Source organism: Rissa tridactyla, chromosome 15, assembly GCF_028500815.1.
Source record: "Rissa tridactyla isolate bRisTri1 chromosome 15, bRisTri1.patW.cur.20221130, whole genome shotgun sequence".
Classification (NCBI taxonomy): Eukaryota; Metazoa; Chordata; class Aves; order Charadriiformes; family Laridae; genus Rissa; species Rissa tridactyla.
Window position 1 is genome coordinate 4,684,155 of NC_071480.1, and position 23,204 is coordinate 4,707,358.

The window sequence follows — 23,204 nt, forward strand, 5'->3', positions numbered from 1 at the left end:
CAGGCACCGCGCTTTTTAATACGCCATCTCTTTTCAAGGGTATTCGCCTCAGCACGGGGAGGAGAATCGCCCACCGCCGGGGACGGTTCGTTCAATCCCCGACAGCTGCCCTGACATATTTCTCCCAAGCCTTGAAAACCTGAGTGATAAGGCTCAGGAGCGGAATAACCCACAGACTCCGTCTAATCACAGCGACTGCCGTGGCCTTGCTGAACCCTCCCGCTACAATTAGGTAATCACGCTGGCAGACAAGCCTGATTCATATCGTTTTACCATCAGTAAAGCGATATCTATCACCCCTCCGACAGACCCGTTATTGCCGCAAACCACTTCAACCTACCCAGTCAAAAACCCCTTGTAAAAGCAAAAAAAGGACTTGGACATATTTTATGGCAAATTAACTTTTAACATATTCTTTCCCTCCTTATATTAAGATCGCATTCGCAGCTGCCACTTGCAATAATATCTATGCTGCTCACCAGCTGCCAGGGTGGTACTGGACGAGGGCCGGCAGCACGTCCGAGGCATTGGAAGGGATTTAGGATCATCTGGAGGGCTGAATTGCCCTCTCCTTTTGCTCATCTCTCTTTGTTGATCCCAGAGGAAGCCCAGAGTAGGTGAGGTTAGTTCATCTAACCCACCCCCTTCCCACCCTTCATCTACCCCGTCTACCTTGGGGTAGATGAACCCTACCCCAAGGACAAGCCTCTGCCCCAGGGAAGGCAAAGACACCCAAACTCAAACTGAAGCGCCCTCTGGCCCGTTGGTACGGGGCATCTTTAGCCCTGCTCCTACTGGATCTCTGATGCAAGTCGAGGAAGACGAAAAGGAAACCTCACCAATTCAAACGCGCTTTGGGTCAGGCCTACGGAGCACCCTGGAAATAAAGGTACGTTCCCCCAGCCCTACCCAGTGCAGCCTCTCAGCCGGCCCAGGGGAGGACGGGGGATTCATCATGACCTCCAGCCTGCAGTAAGTTCTCATCTGCTGCTCATCCAACAGGTCTTGAAGTCCCATCCTCTGATTTTGGTTTAATTGCTATTCTGGAAACATGGTCTGGTCCTGCAGATGTCCGGCCAACTGCTCGGTTGAAAGCACACGGAGTGCTTCAGTGGACTCCGTAGACCTCAGTACTGAGCCTCGACCAGGACTCCTCTTATTTGAAGGCAGATGAGGCTCCACTTTTAGCGCTGCATTTCAGTTATTTTTCCCTGAAGGAAATGCCTCACAAATGCAGGGCAATGGGAAACCGCACCTTTATCATCCAGGGCCATGCATATTTTTATTGAGTTTTCTCTAATCTTTTTCTATGAATCCATTTCTTCCAGACATGTACCTTAACAAAGTCGAAACCTGGGGTAACAAAGTGCAGCCAAGCCATTCCAGAAAAATACCTGCACTACAGAACATGAACTTCCCATTATAGGGGCTGCGTATGAGCACTGATTGATCCCCAAACTGGCATTTCAATTTATTTCCCACTGGAGGACTCATTCATTACGGAGAAATAAGACTATTAAATGCATGATAAAGCACACGCATCAATAGATGAGGCTGATGGTTACTTTACTGAACCTATCTAAACAGTGTCTGGTAAATAAATCTCTTTGTGATCACATAGGAGCTTTTAAAATGAATAAGGAAGCAGTAATTATTAAGCAGCGGGTTAAAAAAAAAACCCACTCGCCAAGCAGTACCGCCGTGTGCACGCACACACACAGGGATACACGCGCACCACACACACACACATATTTTGCGGTTGCGCCCACGACTGCAGGGCAAAGGCGGGTCAGACGCACAGATTGCAAGCAAACTGCCCGCAGACCTGCTCGGAGTCCCCGTGGCCTCCTTCAGAGGCGTGCGGGTATGCGTGCGCTTACGGCTTTATACGGGGAGCGAGCTCTTATCGCCAGCAGCAGGGAGAGACGCCCAGAGGAGACCGTACAAGATGTTTTTATCAAGAATATGAGTATCCGTAAGCTGCTTTTTTTTTTGCTTTTTTTTTTCTCTTTAACTGATTTTCCACCCAACCAGCCTCTGAGGAGAAGCGGGATGACCATACTGAAAAGGTGTACCTTCCTTTTAGATATATATGTATATAAAAAAACATTATTTTTTTTTTTCTGACTGCAATAAATGAAGAAAAAGCAACGAAAAGAAAACCCGCTTTGGTTTTCTCGTCACCAGACTGTCTTGCAGGATCTCCCTCCCAGCCTTCGGCCTCCCAATCCCACTGCTTCCTTCTGCTTCACCTTCTCACTTCGCTTTGGGAAGGTCACTTACGCTGGCCCTGACTCACCGTTACACGCCCCCCTCCTGGACCCTGGTGGGCGATCTTTTCCGCCTTGCCGTGAGTCTTCTGGCAGCAGGTTTTACCCTCCGTCCCCACTCGCCCAAAGCTACAACAACTTGGAATAAAACCAGCAGCCGTGGTTGTGGTTGGGTGCTGGGTGGGGAGAGGTGAGGCCGGAGCAGCTGGATGGGAGCACCAAACAGTGCCCTCAGCCCCTGGGGCTAGAGATGGCCTAGTTTCCCATCGCTTTTAGTGAGTTAAGGTTTGGCATCAAGGAAATTTATCCCACGTCTGATACAAAGCTACTGCTCCCATTTGTTCTTTTGAATCTTCTTTAAAGTTTGAGGGAATTAAACAAAAGCCTAAACACAACCCCACATTCTGGAGATAGAGAGTTTCCTGAGATCTTTGTGAAAGTCATGGAGATTTCAAATGAAACGTCTCCCACTGGAAGAGCTAAAAAATTATTTCCCGCATTTGATCATGTTTCCTTTTGCTTATCAGATCTAATTTTTACCTTGCTGGAAATTGCAGTTATTAGTGCCCGTCGCTGGATAACAGTGGAGAACGTGGGACAAGCCGTCATCCCTGCGCTGCTCAGCAGAGGTCGGCTTCAAGAGGGACAGAGGAAAGATGGCGATGGCAGAGACAGACAAGACAATCAGAAAGGAAAAGGAGGAGGAAGAATGAGGAAGAAATGGAGTTTTCCAAAACCAAGAGATAGGAGTCCGTGAAGAGTCTGAAATGGGACATAAGAAGCAGCAGTGGCCAGAGTTGACTTTCTTTGAAACTGTTGTACAAATCCAACCAGACTGGTCCCTTCCGTGCCCATTTTTGAGGACATCGAACAGTTCCACAACTGCTGCAACAATCCCATAAAAAACTATGGCCCAAATTTATTTTGTCCTCCTTTTTTTTTTTTTTTTTAAATAAAAGACGGTTCTCAAAAAAAACCAAACCAAAAAAAAAAAAACCTGAAACAAACAAACAAAAAAAGGCAGCTCAATTCCCCTTTGGCCATGTTCTTAGACCTCCAAGAAACCAACATCAAGCTAAATAGATGTGACATAACTCGGCAGATTTTCCTGAGCCCTAATGGAGTTATAAGCCATTACTTTACGGCTGCGTGTTCCGAAGCCTGCATATTCCCTGCCCGGCAGAGAGTGATTTACCGGCGTAGCCGGGCACAGAGAGCTCACGGCAGGGTGAGGGAACTGGGTGGACCTTCCGGGGACCGCTCCGGGTTACGGTGCTCAAGCGACATCTCGGATGTACAGGTCGGTGCTGCTGAGCGTCTGAGGACAGGTTGCAGAGCCGTAACCAAATGCCCTCCCGCGCTGATTTAAGTGAAACAGAGGGGGGAACTAGCGCCACGCGAATGGCCATTTTGGTCTCCATCCTAAGATAAATCCGTTATCTGTTTTTCCTCACCGTGCAGGCAATGGCGGTTTATGAAGCAGCTGTCTGAAAGGAAATTTACTGGACAATTAAAAGTGCTGACTTTCAAGCAGTGCTCTCGAGGTGGAGTCTAAAATTATTGGGTGTGAAATGCAAATAGATTTAACAGTTTTACTGCTATTTATATGACGTCCACCCATTCCCAGCTATTTTTCCTCCCCCCCTTTTTTTTTTTAACGGTCCCAACTTTCACAGGTCTTAACAATCTCAGACACATGCAGTAAAACCTGAAGCACGCTCCAAGGCTGAACAAACCCTGATCCGTGGTGTGCGCGGTGAGGGAAGGTGGGTGAAAGTAAATTCTATCCCAAACCCCTAACAAAATATTAATTTAGAAATAAGCCCGTAATTACATTCAGCTTTGGGTCTGTCCCACAATCCTCTGAGGCGGTTCTTATTCAATAAGCTTTTGGCCAGTACCCAACAAACCTCCTACTTGAATAATCACAAATTGACCCAAGTAGTTGCTCTCTGGCTCTTGGAAACCCTTCCCTGAGGAGGGATGTGGGAAACCCACAGCGTGGCGGTGGGTCAGGCTCCGGAGAAATCTTGTTCCCATGGGTGTTCCCATGGAGCACCCATTTCCCCGAGCGCTCCCCTGAGGTTCAGCATGATCCGTCAGAGCTAGGATGGAGTTTTTACGAGGTTTTATGCCTTGCCTGCTACATTACATTAATGACCGAAACAGTCCATGGCTTAATTAAAGATTAACAGTTAAGATCAGTTAAGCAAGATTGTCTCAAGTTGGCCGGGCAGGGCCCTGGAAGAACTGTGAAGGGATGAAAAACATTGAGAAGCAAAGTGAAGCAATCCCTCCGGAGCCTCCAGCACTGCAGAATTAGGAGTTTCGTGCCTTTTGGCTCATCTGACTCCTTAGTTTCATCAAGGACAGGTATCTATTATTCCTGCCTACGCCCTCCCGGATCTCACTTCATAAAAGGTGCCACTGAAATGCTTGCTGTGGAGATGGATTTTCTGTGTTACTTGTAATGGACCTCTTGTACCCATAAAATCTGGTGCCGCGAGATTTACCACTGCCGGGGAGAAATATTTGCTTCTCAGACATTTTAGGCTGCTGTGTGAGCTCCGTTGTACCAAAACAACTCTAATCTCAATCTAGTTTGGAGCCAGCTCTACATATTTGGTATTTAGTTTACTGTTTTTGTGCTTGTGACCTTCATTGTCTTTCATGAAGGGGATCAACAGCCTCCCCTACCAGAGTGTTCCATCCCTATCTCGTCTGTGAAATACTATTTGTTACTCTTTAAAAAAATCACCACGGCTGAATTCACAAGTCATGTTTGTGGGTGAAGTATCTGTTGTTAGCGTGTTCAGATAAGCACATACATCCGCACATTCACCCGACCATCTGTCATGCCATCGCCGTAACCTCAGTTCTGCACAATTAGCTCTAATAAATAGACGTACCTACGCCGGAGTGTGTACAAAACTCACCCATTTGCCTCCCTGTCCCATGGAGAACTCTGGTCATTTTGCAGGATTTCTTTCTCCTCTCTCTCTTTGAACGCGGCCCTAGCGAGAGAGATTTGGCAAAAAAAGCTTTTAAGGAAAAACATAAATGTGACTTGTCTCGATTTAGTCGCACCAAGGGGCTCGCTTACCACCACCCCTCTGATGCCCTAGATGTCCCCCCAGCTATGGTGAGGACATGAAATACTCTTCCGGGTATTGCAGATATGGCGTAGCTGAACCAAAAAAAAGGACGTTAAGAGATACACCATATCTGTCTCTCTGCAATTGCTATATTGTGTTACGACATAATCATAGAATTATAGAATCATAGAATCATGGAATGGTTCGGGTTGGAAGGGACCTTAAAGATCATCTCGTTCCAACCCCCTGCCCTGGGCAGGGACACCTCCCACCAGCCCAGGTTGCTCCAAGCCCCGTCCAACCTGGCCTTGAACCCCTCCAGGGATGGGGCAGCCACAGCTTCCCTGACCTGCAGTGGGCCCCACGTATTTTCTGAGGATCAACACCTACTTGCCACAGTCAAGGCGGGGGTCAGCCATCCCCTCCCAGTCTGGAACTGGGATCAAGCAGAGAGCTGAGGGGCTGGTACAACCTTCAGTAGGTCTTTCTCTTCCTCCTCCAGCCCCCCACAGAGTGAATCTGACCCACGGCCCTCTGTTTGTAGCTGCAGTTGTAAAGATCTCTTCAGGTTTTCCTCCATTTCTCCTGCAACAGAAATTAAATCTGATGTGGAGGAAGCGGAGCAGTGTCTTGAATGCGAATGCCTTTCCCTCCACCCTCCCGTTACAGAGCTCAGGTTTCTGTAACTCACCCATCAAGACAAACCCCCCAAGATCCTTCCCTGCCATCCAATAAATAATAATAATAACCATTCTACCAACTCATATTTCTGCAAGCTGGCACTGATTTATTTTTTTGGCTCTTGCATCTGAAATAGCTGAAAATATTCAATGGGATAATGAAAAATCTCACTTTTAATTCTGAAGTGAAGTTTGCCAACCTAGAAGGTCTTTAATAATGATTTTCTGATGAACATACACTCACTGGGTCTCCACTTGGCAGGTACGTTTTGATTAAATCCGCCTATATCTGTATATCATATATGCAAATGTAATTATAATCATTTGGGGGGCTGAACAGTGCAAATTTGGGGATTCATTCAAATAGCTTTGACTTAGAAGAACTTGTGCTCCTCATACAAATAAATAGGACAGTTCAGTGAAAACCGTGCCCATGCCAAAGGGATTTTGCTCCTGGTGCGGAGCAGAGCGGGAGTGCTCCCGAGCAGTTACCGTACTTCTGTCTGGGGTTTCCCGGCTGGAATTGTCTGTGCTTGCACCGTATAGCTTGCAGGCAATGAGTCTGGCTCCTCCAAAAAGCATCACAACCACTCTGTACGGATGGGCTGTAACCTATGTGTGTCCGTGTTATATGGCTGTTTTGCACAGGAGCTGTCAACCTTAAAGACGACGCGCTGAAGGTCTGGTGTCCCCAGCCCGAGAGAAGAGGCCACGTCCAGGAAAATCTGGCTGCAGGCTGTGACCTCTCCAGCCAGAATTAAAGATTAAATTAAATGCTACCTGCATGCACTGGAATACCCAGGCGTACCGGTATCTCTTCCCACGTGTCAAGCACCACTGGGTGCAGTTCCCAGTCCCAACTTGGGGCTCCCAGCCTGGCCGCAGAGCTCCCAGGGCAGGGGTGGCCACAGCCACCTGGGCAGGGGTGGCCACAGCTGTTTTACAGACGTGCAGCCCCAGGAGCCAAGTGCCTGAACCTCATGCTCCGTAGGTAAGGCCCAGTACGTCTTTCAAGTGCTGGGTGTGATGCGAAGGACACTTTAAGGGTGGGTCCAGCTGAATTGGGGTTTGGCGAAAATTACATCAACAGGGACTAAGCAGAGCAGGCAGCGTTAGGAGCAACGCTCTTGTTTTCAAGTACGCTCTTAGACCCCGTTGACCCTACGCGAGTAGCAGCTATTTGCCGTTATGCAGAAATGTGATAACCCCAAATCTTTTGTGGTACGTCCCAAAAAGGGCTGCAGTTCCCAGCTCCCCAAATAAGCTGGGGGGGGGGGGAATCTGAAGAACGGTTGAAGTTACAGGATGGTCAGCAGAAATGAATGCCAACTCCAGAGTTCCTCCTGTACACCATGGTACCTCTGGATTTATTCCCATGGGCTCTTGTGGTGGTACAAAGCTGGTGCAAATGAAAAGAGAGCTGGTCTCCTGATAAATACACATATACATAAATATATGTCCATAAATATATATATATGTATATTATTATTTTGCTATGAAACAGTGGTCTTTAATTTTTTCTCTGTGCTCTGTAGCCTCCCATCCAGCAAGCCTAGATTGTAACATATTCCACATTGGCTTGTTGAGGCGGGGCGGGGGGGACGGACCCCTTTTTTTTTATCTTTTCCCATTTTGCATTTCCCAGGAAGAACCATTTGCAAACTAAAATCGTGTTTGGACTGCATGCAATTTTCTATTAACCAGAACAAATTAATACAAACTTCAGGTCATGGTCCAAATAGTAAAGAAAGTAAAAGAAAGGAAGAACAGAGCAGAGCTAATGGGTTGCCTAGGGCATGTGATTTCATAGCTGCTGAAATGCCAAAAGTCTGAGTCCGTACCGTGGGGTGGGGACAGTCACACTTTAGGATGGGCTTGGAATATACGACTAGACCAACAGATAGGAAATATATTAACCAAGAACGGAGTTTTGGGGTAGAAATTAGGGGCACAGGGTCAGGAGAGAAAGGAAATCATGCATAAGGTTGTGTTTGATCTTTTCGGATCAGCATTTAGTAGGAAGAAGTGCCGGCACTACCTGCTTTCCCATCTGAGGTATGGGCGAGCCCTGCTGCAACCGAGAAAACACACGGAAAAACAGCCACCTCCTGATCTCTGACCTATTTGTTTAGTGCGTGGGGATCGAGTTCAAGCTACGCGTTCTTCTCTAACTACAGTGACTTAAATGTGGTCAGCACCGAGCCGACCTTCTCCCCACGTGTGGCCATGGGACCAAATGAAGTCACCAAATGAGCGCCACATCTGGAGTGAAACAGCTGGCAAGCAAGCGGGAGGGGAAGGGGGAGCAGGACGGGTAAAGTCTCCTCCGTAAGGCTATTTCATTTCAACAGCGTCAAAAGATTTTGTTTCAAATGTCATGTTGATTCATCTCATTTTGGCTTTTATATTAAAACACTAATTGTATTATATATAAATGTTGACATTCTATGAATATATTAATAGATGAATATTGTGCTGTAATATAACAGTCAATACAAAATGAATGGAAATGACAGTGCACATACCAGAAGCGTGAGCCTTATCAAAACTGAAACTTCTCGTGGGCCCAAACATTCTCAGAATTTCTTTCCGCCTCCTATTTCATCTGTTCCTCCCGCATTGGATTGGCCCAAACTGTCTCACAGAGATCTGCAAGGAAGGAAAAACTTGTAGGTTGGCTTCTAGCAATTGCCCAGCCTGTACAGGTTCCCATCTGCCCTCGCGTATCCCAGGGCAGAAGACATCTGGACAGAAGACCTGGGTCCTCAGTCTTGTTTTAATTCCTTGTTCACATCCTCTTTCTCTCGTTTTCGGCTCCAAGTTGATGGGGTCCTTTCCTCCATGCTCCCTCCAGCCCGCCATGCCCACCACAGCCCTTCTAGCGCAAAGGTCCACATCCATTCCTCTGCTGATGACACCCAGAGGAAGAGGAGACTGCTCAGGTACTGGCGTCAGAAACAGAAAAGTTTTAACCCAAAACAAAAATCAATGAATCTGCAAAACGGTTTGATTTTTGACTGAACTCCTGCTGGCGACAGCTACTGCCTTTGCACATGATTTATGGCAGAACTTTGCTGTAGTTAAGTACCCACTAGCACTCATTTTTTGCGAGCATCTAGAGCTGGTTTGACAGAGAGTCCCCTCCATCACATGGAAAATACGGTCACATTTTTCCTTAATTTTTAAACCCAACTAAGAAGAAAAAAAAAATATGTTTGGGCCTCTTGGTTTTTGGAAAACAAAAACTTTTTTTTTTCAGTCGAATCCTTAAAATCTGTTGCCAAACCCCCAAAGCTTTTGGATTTTTGTCCAAAAAAAATAATACAATTGGGTCTTGAGGTAGTCTTTTGGCAAGAAAACAACATTTTGAGGCGCACAGATGCTTTCTGTAGGAAAATGTCGTCTTGTCAAAAGCACAGTCTTCCCTCTTAAAGGACGTTTATGCCAGAAAGCATTTGATCAGCTCTGTTAGCATCCCTTATCCTCTTCCAGGAATAAGCGCCATGGTGACTGCTTTTTGACAAGATGAGCCTTCCAAGAATAGTTATTGAGGAATCATGAATTTCTGATCGTATCAGGGCTTGGTACACAGGATTTTGAAAGGAGCCAGTCTTATATTCCAAACCATAGGATCCACCTATAGCATGGCGTGCAATTGCTGTTAATAAAGTGACTCCATACTTAAATGCAATTCCTCTGTTGTATAAATATATATTTCCTCGGCGGGACATTGTGGTTACTTTAAGAAGCTGGAAGACATCAGAGCATCACGTTCCAAGCTTGGCATTGAACAAGAAGCCACCAGAATTAAATCAAAGTGCTTCTTTCTGGCAGACGAAGCAAGTGTAATGAAAATTCCAGCCTTGATCCTCTGCCAGGGGTAGGCAGCAAATTGAGTGCATGCCTACCACTCCCAAACTGAAGTCCCTCAGTCTTGCCCGGGATGCCAACCACCAGAAGTACAAAAGATGAAAACAGTCTGCCAGACGCAGCAAACCAAAGTGCTCTCTTCATTAAGAGGAGCTTATTACTTTCTTCCAGCTCCACCCATGAGCAAATCTGTCCTGCTCGATCTTGTTGGGACTAATGAAGGGAGGTTGGCTGCTCCTGGTGAAATTGGTATTCCAGGAAAGCTTTTGAGGTGTCTCCTCCAGCCACCAGGACCTGCCCCGATTCCCGCCCAAAAGAGGCACATTCTTTCCAACTGCACGGTACGAGATAACCCCAGTTATAAAGGCAATATCCAGTGAGGCTGGATGGAGAACTGAGGAGAATTGTCACCAGGAGGAGAGGAGACTGAGTTTAGAGAGGAGGCAGGTTCACCAGGCTGGGTTGCTTTCTTTCAGTCTCAAAGATCTGAGTAATATCAATTATTAAGAGGAAGTGAAGCTGCTTTTCTTCAAAGCAAAAATATCTTAATGGTGGTATGTGGCATATACGCTGCAGCTGGTGCTGCGGGGCCGCGTCAGACTGTCTGCTGCGCCGGCTTGGGCAGCTCCCCCTCCACTGATGATGGAGGGAGCCACGGTCCTACCGCTCCAGACAGGAAGGAGCCTCAAACGCGCACCCAACCCCCCCCAAAACAGAGACATCACAGCAGTCACAAAAATTAAGTGGGGAATTTGTGTTTGAGAGAGCAATATTCAGATCACCTGCCTTTTGATGCTGGCGCGCTGAGATTTCCCATCTCACTGACGAGTCCCCTCCACGCCAGGCCTCCTCTTATCCTCCATCTACATGAAAAACACGTTCGTGCACACATTGAACAGTGCCACCACCCGCTCCCGCGTCGGTCACCTGGGTTCTGAGCCTGGTCCGAGCCATCTGATGGCAGAGGGGCAAAGACAAAATCTTTACTTGGCTGGAGAAAATCATACTTTGCCTTCATACGCCTTGTGCCTCCAGAGCACCACCTCCGCTGAGGCTACAGAATTGCTCCAAATTAATAGAAATGAGGCTAAAAAGCCAATTTTTCCTGCTGGCCTGATGTAGCTGCAGTTAACAGCTTGGGAATATTGCTACAGGACTGGATTTGGGGGGGGGGCAAGGGGTGGGTTTTCGAAATGGCTCGACCCTATTTTCTTAGGGACTGCAGTGAGAACAAGGTTAGATCAACACTGAGCGCTTTTGAAGGTGCCGTCCTGCACTGAACAAGAAAGTGGGGCTTTGAAAATACTGAACAAAAAGGGGGCCTTTGAGATTTTTATTTGAAAGTTGGAAGAACAGCGTATCCCGATAGATAGATAGATAGGTGGAAGAACACCCCCTTTAGAAACCACTGGCAGCTGTCTTTATCTATACATTTCTTTCAAGAAACGTGGCCATTTAATAATTAATGTCTATAAGTGCCTAGCTATGAAAATGCAGAATGAAATATTAAATAGAGTTGGTACCAAATGGGAGGGCTTCTGAAAGGGAAGGGATGAGAGCCATGTCATTCACTATTCCCAGGGAACAGCCCCAAGGATCTGGAGCAGAATGAATCCAGGTGGATGACTATGAAGCAGAAGAGAAGGTGGGTCACCGATATTATTGTCAGAAGCCCTGGCCCCTCGCAAAGTGGGACATACAGGAGACAAATCACTCCCAGCAGTGGCTGCCTTGCTCCCTGTGCCAAATTTAGATGGAATTTTGACCGGGCACGTGCAGAGCACCTTCTCTGGGCCACAAATTGGTGAGGTCTGCGGCTGAATATGAGTAATGAAGAGTGAAGCTCCTGGAGATAAAGCACAGGCCGAGATGCATGTTTAACCTCCCTCCCCGTCTTTTCGTAAGCTCCCGATCCACTGCTGATAGAGAGGATGCTTTGGAGTGACCTGAGAGTAATCAGCCTTAAGTCAGAGTGAGCCGTTGCTATTATCGCTTCTGGCAAGAGCCGAGGTCATTAATTGTCTCCAGACTAAGAAAACCTGGGTAGGAAGTTGATACAGATATCAGGAGTATTTAGTGTAATAAACAGCTTGGAAGTAAAGTTAAACCTCACACTCCGAGCTCAAACAAATTGCTATTAGGAACCAAGCTGAAATTACTGTGGGTTACAGATAACCACGTTTCTGCTTTCACGCGGAATTTTACTTCTTTGTCTGGCAGAGGCAGTCGTTTTGGGAAGACTGATTTGTTCAGGTTCTCCTGGACATTTCTCCTCAGAGATCTGGGGGGTTACCTGTGTTTCTGGTTTCCCAGGCTTCCCGATCGGAGCAGATGTGTAGCGTTTCCAGCCAGGCTGATGACTAGCCAGGCGTGTGCAAACCCAACAGACAGTATGTTTGTGGTAGATCCAACACTTCTGGGAAGTGCTGGCCTCACCACAAGTGTATCACAGTGGTGCCGGCTACGCGTCAGCCTCCAGAAAGGCTGGACACGAGCCCCACAGCTCACATCTGTCTAGGAAACCCTCCACAAATGTGCAGCAGCGCTGGGTACTGGCAGCCAGACGTAAGATGCTGGGTTTGACGGCTCTGTTCCCATGCCTAAACTCTTCTCTGCACCCTCACAAAGTGCTGCTTCATGGCCCACCAGTACAGCAGCGTGCCTGCCCCACCGTGTGGACTTTGGTTTCCACCTGTGCATAGCTGCCTCCATGGTGAGACCGTCCTGCCGTCTTCTGCCTCCGAGAATAGGCCCTGCCAGCAAATAACCCCAGCAGACGGGTGCTACGGTGCTGTGTGCGGAGGGACAGCAAACACAGACATGAGCACATGAGGAGAAGCCTGCAAAACAGAAAAATGTGGCTCTTACGTGGGACGCGCCGCAGCCATTTTCCAACAGGAGCTGATCAAAACATGAGATTTTCAAGGAAAAGTAAAGACATTGCGTTGACCACGAGCAGAAGAAGGAATCAGCTCCTGGCCCAGGGCAACTGTCCCTCACTTGGGTTTTATAATCCAATTCCACACATCAAAAAGTGCTTCCTTGAAAATAAGAAGACTGGAATCCCATTTCATAACGTGGGGCCAAGTTTTCAGCTGGCTGAAATCTCCGTAAGCCCAACCCAGCAAACCTACAACCAGCTCAGATATGCCCTGTTCAGCCTGAAAACAAGAACCTCCTCCATATGTTTGCCCTCCAACTCCTTACAGCGAAGGAAAGCATGAGTACTCTGAATCATCCCCAGCCAACTGTATATTCGTTATTTTCTGTATTTATTTCCAACTCCGGGATTAAGAAAATGACTCCAGCACTATGACATCCATACAATTAAATGTATCATTTTCCCATCAACTGCCTGGCTGTGCCAAGCCGGGCAGCTCGGATCCTGTCGCCATATGGAATGCATCTCTCCCTGCACAAGACCCAAACGTGACAATTAGAAACGGGCTGGGTTTTCCCCCCACCCCCATAAGCAACAAAGCACTCTGGAAGCATTTAGTGGGGCTGAGAGGGCTCCATTGTATTAGCAGAGCAAAGGGTGTTTATCAGCCCTTTCCACCGGGACTGAACCATGAGCTTTAACTGATAGCCCTCACGGAGGGGATGTGGAGGGACCCATGTGGAGGCGGTTGCCCGAGCCATCCCATCCTAAGCAGGACCAATGGACCTGAGAGCTCCAAAGTAGCTCCTAGGACCCCGCTTGGGGATCTCCCCCACCCTCGGTATCTCCCCTCCAAGCCGCATTCCTGGCAGAAAATGTTACACAGAAAGACCCAAAATTTAAGAAATTGCGGAGTAGTCAGTCCCCATGGCCGTTTGGCTGGGGCTTTCCTAGACACCTATCAGAGATGGGGGGAATCCTGATCCTTTTAAAGCCGCATGAGAGCTCCAGTTCAAAGCTATCTGAGGTGTTCTCCAGTAAAACGGCGGCGTGAAGGTTTAGCTGCAGAGCGAGTGCTTGGCACCGTGCAAAGAGCACAAAGAGACTAATTCTTTCCCTGAGTTACTGCAGATCCTGCTCGTCTCATGCCCAGCTTCCAGCAGATGTTCTCTGGAGAAAAGGGGACTCCGCTCTGCAGGGCAGACCGTGCTGCCAAGGTTGAGCAACGGGAGTTGCTTTCACAGACGTGGACATGACAGAGGAGTTAACCTGACCTGCTCTGCACTTGCTGAACCTGATCTGACCTTCTCTTTTGCAACCTCCTGAGATGACCTTGATCTCGTTCGTGTTCCCACTGCTCCTGAGGTTGGATTACACCCTTGGTTCTGGACTCTGTTTTAAGTCTCCCCTGAATAACAGTGTCAGATCTTCACACAGCTATCTCAGGAATGTGGCCAGGCTGATCTCCATGCTTACTCAAGGTGACATTGATTCATTCTCCCTCTGACTGGCCAGATTATGCTATAAGAATGTGCTTCATAACATCCTCGCTCATCCACCACCACCACCCTGCTCCCATCCCTGACCTCCACCTTTTTCAGCCCCCGGCTCTGGGATTTAGGGTTTTCTCATCAACATGCAACCAGAGGCACTTAGGGTTTGAGAGATTACATTTAGAGAAGCATCGGAGGTCAGGTTTTGAATTGAGGTCCTATCCCTACACTCCAATCATTTCATGCTCCCACACCAATGCAGAAACCAGACATACCGCCAGGGACAGCAAAGAGTCGGGGATGGGAGGACGATCTCCAGATCCAGACCCCAAGATCCATCCAAACAGGAGGAATGGCATCTTAAGTGATTTGCAAGAAATTGATTTCATACCCAAATTCTTCATGTGGGACTGCAGCCTGCTCACCATTCATGGCCTGGACCCCCACCATCTCCCTGCGTATCTCTGCTCAAGGCAACACTGAAAAAGAGACATTTCTTCTTAACCACAGAGGTGTCCTGTTTATAATATGCGACTGAAAGGTGTTTAGGCAAAGGACTAGAGTTTGTGAAACACATCCAGGTCTTCGTTTTTTCCAGGCTTCTGGGGAGAGCTTAAATAAAGGATTCGGATTTGGAAAAAGAAAGAAAGCAAAGCAGAAAAAGACAGATAGACATCTGGAGTGCTGAACAAGGCCCTCTCCTCAGGCTGACCTAGTTACAGTGTTTGGGGAAAGCACTGCAATCCTGTTCAACAGGAGGAACAAGCAGCTGAGGGCTGAATTCAGCCTCGGAGTAAACAAACACAGCCCTCACCACGTGAGCTCTGCATGTTTCCACCAGGTCTCCATCTGATCACGATCATCAAGAGCTGCAAATGTCCTTTGCAGCATGGAAGGGGCGGCCTGAAGCAATGCCCACGCCATGCCAGGAGAGCCCAGATGCAGCATCCCCGCGGCTGATTTATGCACCCAGGGCTGGAGGAGGGCAGCTCTCCCCAGCTCAGCCCTGTGGCTCCTTGTGCGGTTCCTGTGCACAAACAATAGGGAGGACAAACAAACAGGCAGCGCCTCTGCCAAGGGACGCAGCAGCCGCGGCAGCCCTACCTCCTCCCTGCTCCATGTGTGGCCCCAGCGACGCCAGCTTTGTGGCAGCGACGTGCCACACCGCAGCCCGCGCTCAAGTGAAAGATGCCGGGGCAGAGCCGTGCCCTGCTCCCTCCTGCGTGCCCGGCTTTTGCTGTGGGTGTTCTTCACCGCGGGGCAAAGGAGGTTTTGCACGAAACTCGGCAACGCACGGGTGGAAGGGAGGGCGAGACGGGCCACACGAAGCTCCTGCCATTGCACCAGCGCTTGCTGGGGGCAAGGGCTGCCAGGCTCGGCAAAAGGCTCCGCAAACACAAGAGCGTGTTGCTTCGACTCTTCGATGCAGTAAGGTTCGTGCCTGGAGATGTTTCGTGGGGTTTTTGCCTAGGCATTGAATGGAGGAAGAGGAGCAGTTACAACCTGCGTCTAGGGATGCGGCCACACCAATCTGAGACCTGAGCTCATGCCCAAGGCCACCTTCTTGTAACTTAGGCAGGGGAATCTAAGGTAGAAAGACACAAACGCTACCTTCATTGTATGGCACTGGTCAGGGAAATCAACCGTCTTCAACCCGGCTCAGAGAAGCAATTCCAGCTCTCCACAAAACTCCTTTTAGCAGGGAAAACACCAAAAAAACTTGGAAGTTCACTGAAGCTCTAGTTCACCGCCCGTATTCTCCCTAATGCTGACTGAGGGGCCCATCAAGTAAAATAAGTGCTGAAATGTCAGCACGTTTCCTGCAAATTAAACCTATTTTTCAAGTTTAAAATACAGGAACTAAAAGCGGTGACCACAGGACTGTCTTTGCAGGTTGAAGTCCATCCCCAGGCTGCCCTGGGAGAGCTGGGGCGAAGTGCAGGTTTGATTAGACGTTGCCAAACAAAACTGCTGGGGTTTTTTGATACTCAACTTTATTTCTTTCAACTTGCCACTGATAACTTTTTCACCAAAACCAATTTCAATTTTAAATGGCGCTTATTTACAGTAAAAGATGTCAGCCCGAATGTGAATGAGATCTGCCTTTTGTTCGCTTAAGATCACGCCTTAGTTCTAAAAGGCAACGTTTCGTAAAGCAAGTTGCTCAAGGGGTTTTGGCAGGAAGCCTTCCAGTTGTGAACAGGAGGGTAACACAGGCACCACAGAGGTGAGATAAACAAAAAGACTGTTTTGGAAACATGTGAGTTTAAATCAGTGTTTTGGCCATCGCTGCCGGTTCAGAGATGAGTTGTGCGGTTCTTGGCCAACGCAGAACAACCCGGGGGGAAATTATCCCTGATAGAAAGGGGTCAGAGGCAGGCATTTCTGAACCGAAAAAAAATAAAGTCAAAGAGAAGTCAGGGTGACGCTGCTGGACTCTCAGGAATGGGTCAAAGAGGAGAAAGCTAGTTAGTCACAGACAAAACAAGCCTCAACATCTCTATCAGCGAGGCCTTGGAGAGATGCCGTGTACTGTAAACGCCACCTCCCAGGTCAGTGTCCTTCAATGCATGACCAGGACAATTTGTACTGTTAATTTTGCTGCAAGGGACATGCACTCTGGACTGACAAGACACCCAGTGTTTGCGGTAACAGCCTCCCCTTCCTGATAAGGGCTGCCCTTGGGACCGTCCCATCGGTCTCGTAAACAGCCAGACCTCCTGTTAGCCCTCAGCAGCAGCCCGATAAGCAATTTATTTCCTATTAGGGCTCAAGACAGTTCACAATAAGCAGCGCGTTGTGCCAGACCGAAGCCACATTTCTATTAATAACTTCGCCCCCTCCTGCCCCCAGAAAACCTGCTCAATTTTTCTTCATTATAAGCGCAGATAAGTGTTACTAATAAGAGTAAACAAAAAGTATACTTACTAATGAAAGTGAAGGCCTGAGGAGCCAAGACGGGACTTCTCTTCAGATTTGAACGCTGAAATATCTCGCACTCCTTCAGGGATCTTGGCACTCTCCAAACCTCGCCTAAATCCGGTGCTATTTGGGGTTCGCTCTGCAGCGGGTCCCCAGAATAGTGCGGTTTTAAGCAAAGAAAGAAAAAAAAACCCAAAACACCAAAAGCCCAGTTCCTCATTGCCCCAAAACAAAAACATATTCTTTCTCTTTTAACAAAACCTCATCACTGTAGGTGAAAAATGTAAGTTTGGGAAGAAAATGTGAGACCTGCTGATAAGAAGATTTGGGGGTTTTGTTATTAAAGCAAACCAACAAGGCTGGATTGAAATTTTCCAGCCTTTATCACGGAATCACGGAATCTTCAGAGTTGGAAGGGACCTCTAGAGATCATCTAGTCCAACTCCCCTGCTAGAGCAGGATTGCCTAAACCACATCCCTCAGGGCTGCATCCAGGCGGGTCTTGAAAATCTCCAGAGAAGGGGACTCCACAACCTCCCTGGGCAGCCTGTTCCAGTGCTCTGTCACCCTCACTGTAAAGAAGTTTTTCCGTGTATTTGAACGGAACTTCCTATGTTCTAGCTTGTGCCCATTGCCCCTTGTCCTGTCGCTGGGAACCATTGAAAAGAGCCTTTGCTACGTTTTCCTTTGTTGCTCAACTTGGGATTGCATCCACACGGTTTGGACCCCTCAGTTAGAAAAGCCGCAGACAACTTGCTAAATGTAGCTTAGAACTGCGCCCAACGCATCCCCCGTTATCCCTGTGCCATGTTTATGGGGCTGTGGAGAGCCAGCGGTACCCTATGGACCTTAAATATTCCTGCTGGGCTGCCAATGCTGCCTTGAGAGAGGTCTTATGCTGGGCAAGATCATGTGTTTGTCATCCACACCATTGCTCCAGCTGCCGACTCGCTTCTCACTCCAGCACTGGACCCAGGTGACTGCTCGCTCTGCCAACCCGCTGATGTCCATAGCTACGGGCTGGGCAGAACCCATTTGGCCATTTGCTTCCAAAAGGACCTTTGAAGGCAACCTCCACAACTACAGCATAGGGCTGTGGGGTCTTCATGGTGGAGCCCGAAGCTGGGGGCTGTGATTGACTTTGGTCTGCACCCACCACAGCGTGAGGGTACAGGTGCTTGCACCCATCGCAAGCGCAAGCACATGAAGACATGAACAAGACAAGGCAGTGGCAGGTGTCAAACATAGAATCAGAGAATCACAGAATGGTTAGAGTTGGAAGGGACCTTAAAGTTCCATCCCACCCAGTGCCACCCCCTGCCCTGGGCAGGGACACCTCCCACCAGCCCAGGTTGCTCCAAGCCCCGTCCAACCTGGCCTTGAACCCCTCCAGGGATGGGGCAGCCACAGCTTCTCTGGGCAAACATGCCGAAGACTTTCTGCTGATGTCCAACCCCTTTCTTCTACTGCCTGTGCGCGTGGTGCCCACCACCCAAACCCACCTGAGATCCCATGGCAGCCCCAGGGTGCTGAGAGAAAACGCCACCCACGTGGCAGCTGTACCAGGGGTAAAGCCATGTTTTTCTTTAAGGGTCACTGAGAAAGAAGGTCCTTTTTTGTTGGCGATGAACAGGCAGTTTGTCCTTGCTCAGCACAGAATGTGCCTCCCGCTGCCCGGTGTCACGTGCGCGAGCAGGGGTGGCACAGTCTGCCCAAAGCCTGATAAAGGCACACTGTGCAGTCCAAACAAAGATAACTCCGGGGGCATCAGGTCACAAAATGCTGTATTTTTTTCCTTCGGGGTGAGCCCCTGTAAAAGAAGAGGCAGGCTTGTTTCAGGCCAAGCGGGAAGCTGTAAAAAGAGCTTTTCTCCATGCCCACTGGGATGCTCACAGCTTACAGCAACTTCCCCCAAAACAAAAAGCGGCGACGAGTGAAAGCGCATAGAATTGAGCGTTCCGGGCGGCAGAGCACCCACTGGTAGGAAGTGAATCAGCGTTGATCAAAGGGAAAGGGTAAGCCTTGAACGATGCGAAAGCCAGTCCCGCTGATCCTCCCCAGCAGCCAGAACAGGTTACACCCGGAGTCACCTGGGAACTTTCTACTGGCGTTGGGTTTGGTTTTTTTCCCTGATAGAAAATAACATTTCTACAAAGCTAAACTACGTCATGAGAAACGCTCTCTTTCCTCCCCTCCCCTCCCCCCCCCCCCCCCGCCCCCAACCAAATTGAATTTTGCATCCAGCAAATCAAAACGAAACATTTCCTTTTGGACTAGTTTAAGCCAAAAAGGAATGCTTCATTTTGTTGGAATTACCTGAAACGTTCTATTTTAAAACGGGACTCTAAAAAAAAAAAAATAAAAAAATAAAAGAATCCAGCTCCGTTTCCTTGTTAGCGTATTACCTAATGGAACGTTCCTTCTCCCACGTGCTCCTCTTTTCCAACTAGGACTGATCCCCCCCAAAAACTACGTCTCCCATCAAATCCCCCTCCCACCAGCACCAGTACCATGCACCTGGGGAGTCGTTTCACCCCACCAGACCCCCGGCACAGCAGATTTCTGAACAAATATCTCCACAACTCATCCCAGCAAAGCAGAAAACGTGACCCACGCTTACAGGATCTTCCATCCCCCTCAGAGCTATCTTTTCAGCTATATCTAATGTTCCTTTAAAAAGTCTTTTGGCTCCATTAATAATCTAAACAGATACCGGGGCTCTAATTAGCAGGCTAATTGGAGAGCACAGTCAGGCAAGAATCGCAGCGAATATTTCGTCAGCAGGAACGAGCAAAGAAGAAACGCTCGTTTGCAGCAAAGGCCTTGTTTTATTGCTGATTTATAGGCAAGGTCTGAGCCGCACAAATAGGGCCTTGGTGTAAAGCAGTATTTGACCATAGCAAGAAACAGCTGAGCCAAGGAACACCTAACCCCTCGGCTTCCCCGACAAGGATTTTATACGCGCATACATTATTCTCACATCCCACACGCTATTTAAAACCGCTTTCCAAACAGCTTTCCAATTTGCTTGACATCGGGGTGGGGGGGGGGGGGTTAATTTTATAAGAGTTTCCAGAAGTTTCAATTATGTCATGTGTGTGTCACACAAATGTATCGCGCAGGAAATAGCTGAATTTCAACACCTAAAATTAAAAATTTTCCAGGGTAGCGTTCCCCTTAGCAGCCTGAAGGAAAACATCCTCTTGTTTCAGTCCTAGAGGTTAGCGTTAGGTGAGAAATCCTACCAGAGACTGCAAGGCCCTTGTAGCGTAGCTCTCCTGCGGCGTTAAGGGCTCTCTTTACCACCATAAACTCATGCCCGCACACACACGCACCCACCTCTGCGAGCAAATAATTCTAATTCAACACCAGCTTCTCCGCCTGGGAGTCTGAAATTATTACTCTGCTGCAAATGTGTTTGAGGCTTTGCTGACCCCGGAGCCTGCTCAAAAAATCCGAATTTCCATTTCGCTGCCTGTTTCGGTCCAGTTCGGCCTGGAATTGCGCTCATACAGGTGATGGTGCCTCCTGTTTCGCGTCCTCCTCGAGCCGGGTGTCCTGCCCGGGCCGTGCCCCGGCCGCTCTCTCGGCAGCGCAGCCAAGGCACGGCCTCAGGGACGTATTTCAGGTCAGGGGGCAGCTCGCAGGCGGTAAACGTGGGCTACCCTTGAACCAAAGTGTCGCCATTCCACTTGAGAAACGAAACGTTTCCCTAAACCCTGAGTGAAAGACGCCGGTATGTTCTTCCCGGCGGGAATTTGTTTTTTAATCAAAGTTCTGGTTTTGTGGGAAGCGTGGGGTTTTGGGGGGTTTTTTTGTGTTTTTTTTTTCCTACTGAAACCCCTTCAGCAGCAAAATCCTTGGCAAGCGTCGCTGCTGGCTATTATATCAAGGCCACGTTTGACTGATTTGAAAAGATGCCACAGCCTTGGGAACGCCACATGGCATTCGCAGCACCAGGCGCGCGCGCTCCAGCGCTGCGGAAAGGCTGACAAGCGCGTGTGAGCCCGGTGCGAAAAACGCATCGCTTTATTAAATTGTAAGTGCTCTGCCAGCCCGTGTTCGCTCCTGCTCGGAGAGATGTGTGACTGGCAGTGGCCACGCTCGGGGGCTTAAAGGATAATAGACGTAAGTAGCACAACACATCTTCATTGCGCAGCGGAGCATATGCCAGCATATGTGTGTATATATATATATATTTTACAAACAAAAGGCATGTTTTTTGCACAAAAAGAGTCTCCACGTTGCAGAAAGTCCAGGCGGTCGTAGGTTCACGGCTCCCCTGGATGGGTTTTGGCTTTGGAGCTGGACAATGTCAGTCTTCACCAAGATGCAGAAACACCTACGTGTTTCGACAGCCCCTTCCGCTGCTCATCTGAATTTCGCATCGGGGGCTTCAGGCCGTGCCAGCGCACGCTTCCAGGTAAGATTCTCTGCCGATTCCTCTCATTTACAAACACAGCAAAGACGGCCACGCACAGAGCATCTCAATTCATCTGCCTCCAGTCCCTGGTCTTGGGAAGCTGAGAACTTCCCGGCTGTAAATACTGTTATGTCTTGTGACGTTTTCCAGCCCTTTCTAAATAAATCCCTTTTTTTTGTTTTCTTTATTTTTTGCTTTCAGAAAGTCATTCCTCACCGCCCTAGGAGACATTTCCCTCTCCCACATTAGGAGATGGGGCAAGTTTTCTTTCGCAAAGCAGGAGCCTTTCCCAGCACCCCCCAGCTTTGCTAGAAAGCCCCGCGTTTTGCCCGAGCTCTCGGGGGAACGTGACAATCCTTTGGTGGCTTCAGTCCCTCTTCTCACACAACCCGTTTGTTCCTTAGTGCCTGGTGGGGCTGCAGATTTTCAGTGTCAGTTCTGGATGGTATTAACGGGGCAGGACATCACGAAAAGAGACAGATGCTTCGGTTTAAAAGAAAAGAAAAAAAAAAAAAAAAAAAAAGAAAAACCAGTGCCTAAACAAGGGATTTGGCTTTGCCCTGTAACATTCCCAGTCTGTGCAGGGGGGACCACCCCGGGCATCCGGGCCAAAGGAGCAAGATGACCAAGAAGGAATATAACCTAAGAACCTACTACCTGCTAAATTCTCTATAAGAGAGAAGGAGTTGGAGCGTTCCTCCCAGCCGCAAAGCTCAGCTCCTTTATCTTGGAGTGAGTCGACTCCCCTGCTCAGCCCCGCAGTCACTTCACATGCCATTTCGCCGTGTTTTTCCTTCCGACGCAGAGCCCCAAGAGCAATTAAAGACTAACCGGGGTTGACAGATGTTAGTAACATGCAACCCAGCCGTGGAAACAGCAACGTGGGCAGATGCGAGGTGCAGAGGAGAGAGCTCTGCATCTGCCGACTTCAGAGAGCCGAGGAGCCGAAGGAGGGGCCGGAGCAGGGCTCTGCGTCACGGCTTTATCTGTGCCCTGATGGAAACTCAGACCTGCTGAGCCTTGTCTGAAGAGAACCAGCCTCCAGCTCCCCCGGCAGGGAAACCCACCCACATGGGGGACCAGCTCAGCCCACCCTTGAGCTCCGGCCCTGCGAGCAGGGCGGGGGGCTCAGCCAAAAAAGTCACTTGGCTTTGTCCCAGCCGTGCAGGTTTGGTGGCCATTCCCACGGGCAGCGCAGGCACAGCCGGTTCGTTAACTCACCGAGACGCCCTGCTGCCACGGCTCACCATCAATGCCAGGCATTTTTCTCCACCAAAGAAACATCAAAGGCTTTGTCTCATACCATAGAATCATAGAATGGTTCGGGTTGGAAGGGACCTTAAAGGCCACCCAGTGCCACCCCCTGCCCTGGGCAGGGACACCTCCCACCAGCCCAGGTTGCTCCAAGCCCCGGCCAACCTGGCCTTGAACCCCTCCAGGGATGGGGCAGCCACAGCTTCTCTGGGCAACCTGGGCCAGGGGCTCACCGCCCTCACAGTGAAAAATCAGATACCAGGTTTTAATTAAAAATGCCCAATCCCTCTGGCTAATGAACAGACTCCGAATTCCT

At 48.9% G+C, this 23,204-nt stretch overlaps 1 long non-coding RNA gene across 2 annotated transcripts in view; it reads right to left on the reverse strand.

Annotated features, from left to right (window-relative positions):
* Positions 1-739: 739 nt before the first annotated feature.
* The window catches only part of LOC128918032 (uncharacterized), a 34,479-nt gene continuing 12,014 nt past the window's right edge, over positions 740-23,204 (reverse strand). The window contains exons 2-6 of one of the 2 annotated variants that reach the window (XR_008469437.1): positions 18,714-19,021; positions 17,218-17,350; positions 8,571-8,694; positions 5,838-5,950; positions 740-5,284 (exon numbers count right to left, since the gene is read on the reverse strand). This is a non-coding gene — a long non-coding RNA (uncharacterized LOC128918032). Of the gene's footprint in view, positions 5,285-5,755; positions 5,951-8,570; positions 8,695-17,217; positions 17,351-18,713; positions 19,022-23,204 lie in introns of both variants that reach the window. The other variant, XR_008469436.1, reaches the window with a different exon arrangement.